Source organism: Epinephelus lanceolatus, chromosome 16 (genome assembly GCF_041903045.1).
Source record: "Epinephelus lanceolatus isolate andai-2023 chromosome 16, ASM4190304v1, whole genome shotgun sequence".
NCBI lineage: Eukaryota > Metazoa > Chordata > Actinopteri > Perciformes > Serranidae > Epinephelus > Epinephelus lanceolatus.
Genome location: NC_135749.1, coordinates 14,817,183 through 14,819,650, shown reverse-complemented (window position 1 = coordinate 14,819,650; position 2,468 = coordinate 14,817,183). Strand labels below are relative to the sequence as shown.

Here is a 2,468-nt window from a genome sequence, read left to right as displayed (position 1 = left end):
TCGGTTTAAATGAACTGATGCATGGCTGCAGCCTGTCCGTGTGAGTGTGTGTGTGTGTGACCGTGTGTGTGTGTGTGGCTGCAGGCTCTGCAGGAGTAGTGAATGTATCGCTGAGGAATGTACAGAAAGTCTCCCCGCCCCCAGTCTCAGGACTCCTCGCAATGGTCAAATTCCATAGGGGCAAACTGACATAAAGTTTCAGACTAGACTGCATCCTATGTGGGAAGATTTCTGCGGTTAATGTCAGTGTAGGAAAAGAAAAGAACTGACAAAATCGATCTGGTTAAACATAGTCTGGGATATTTCTAGAGAGAAAGAGAAGGGGAGAGGAGAGGGAGGTAGATTGTTTAAGTAAAACGCAGTTTATAGCCCAACTTTGAGCTGCTGGCCTCACTCCAAGATATAGATACTCTGCGTCGCCAAGCGCAAGGCTCTTTTAAAACCCCTTTAGGCAACTCTCAACCAAGGGATTCTGGTTTCCGGTGAGATTGCTTTATTTTGTATTTATTAGCAGGCGATTCTAATATTTGACTATGTTTTCTTTCCACTTGACTTGTAAGCATTAAATCCACTGACTGACCGCTGCGGACAGAGTCAGGGAACACAGTGGTGAACGCCATGTTGAGGAGAATCCAGAGCCTTTTACAGTAACATTAACTAATGGAAACAATGTCCTTATCGGTGTTAACGCATGGCTTTTTTAAGGTGCGGGCACATGCTTTCTATTTACATCAAGAGCTTTCATGCAGGCTCCAAAACATAAAAAAATGAATGTGTTTTCTCCACAGATTATCCTGTGTGATGACACCCTACATCTCATTAGAAAATGGCGGTTTGTGCCCTCTCAAAACACATGCCAAGGAGGATGTATTTCTGTTTAGCAGCAAATAACGAGTTAAAGCACACTGGTGAAATGTTAAAATGGTGCATATATTCAATATAATACATTTGTTATTTTTTTTAAAGAATAATATAAGAAAGAAAGGGTTGTGTTTTCTCGTTTTCTCGCCACGCACACTTTTTTTGTCCTCAAACGAAAGCCCAATTCTGGAAATTAGTGGGGGAAAGTTGACTTAATCTGGGTCAGGAGGTGCTGAAAAGATTGTTTAAATGTGTGGATATTTTAATAGAAATAATTGATGATTTGTTTTGTTTAAAAAAAAACTAAAAAGCTATAAATAACACCAAAAACACAGCCACCGTCGTACTATCGTTTCGCCTCACAAGTGGAAACAACTGTATATTTTTAAATGAAATATCTGTTTAATTGCAAGTAATTTGAGCCACACACTGCAGTGTGTGAGAGAAATAGCTTGAAATTATTTTGTGTTTTCATTTCTCATAATTTCACCAGAATTCTAGTTTATTTTTTGTAATAAACATCTGTTGATTTTTGTATTTTTATGTTGTGATCTTGAGATGATTGCTTTTTTAATGGTTGCTGAGGATTTGTTCAGATTAACACCACATGTTCAGGCTGAACAAAAAGTCTGATGAAAGTGGGTGTTTTCACGCACAGTCACATGAATATTTGCAGACTTGGTCACACATTGCATCTGCACTGTGTGTGTGCATGTTTCTTTGTCTCTCTCATGTGAATATTTTCCCCTCTGGCTGCTGCTGTTTGCTGTTTTCAGCACCTTGATTGATTAGTTACACAATGATTTGGGTTGAGAAAATTGCTCTTGAAACAACTCAAAAGCAGCCAATTTCCTCAATGTCCTGTTTTCTGAAAGAGGAGAGAAACATGATTTGCTGTGCTTCAAGTTTTCACACTTGTAATTTTACATTAGATTATGTTCACTGCAAAATAAAGTGTGTGATTTGTTGAATTTGTAATGGACTACATTGTGTTTTCTCTAATGTGGAAAAGTTCAAGCAAATTCTCCCCTAAAATATAGCTTTAATTTACTGTATGTGAATACTGAATTGACGTAAAAGTGTTCAACCAATCATTTATCAACCTGATGATTTTGGTAATTAATTTCAGCACAGAAATACACATTATTTGCTGTGGATTTAAACAGTTATGGCAGAGTAATTCTCTTTTCCGCTGTCTGTAAATTCTCACTTCTTTTAAAATCAGAGAACCACATATCTGCAAGACACTAGTCACAAGTTTCAAACAGTTTTTAAATTAATAATGCAATATTTTATTGTGTGAACACAGACTTGCCTACAGTCAAAGAAAACAATAAAAACACATTCCTGGCACATTAATTAACTGTTTGAGTTGAATTTGGTCATATTTCTGTATGATATAAATAGATAAATCCTCCAGAAAACATCTTCCACTGACTAATATCAAGAACTTTAAATCATCCCAAAGTAAAATGATAAATCACTCAGGATATCTGCACCATCACAACCTCTGACTGATACGTAAGATAATGTGCTGTTAATGTTTCTTATTTTAAGTGGAGCCTCAGACGTTAACAACTCAGAGGCGGAGGATTTAAGCCTCCACC

The 2,468-nt window shown here is 37.2% G+C and overlaps 1 long non-coding RNA gene across 1 annotated transcript; it reads left to right on the top strand.

The window, feature by feature from the left end:
• The first annotated feature begins 202 nt into the window (after positions 1-202).
• On the top strand, positions 203-2,468 carry LOC117263612 (uncharacterized). Its single transcript, XR_004502194.2, has 2 exons — positions 203-705; positions 789-2,468. It is a non-coding gene; the product is annotated as an uncharacterized LOC117263612 (long non-coding RNA).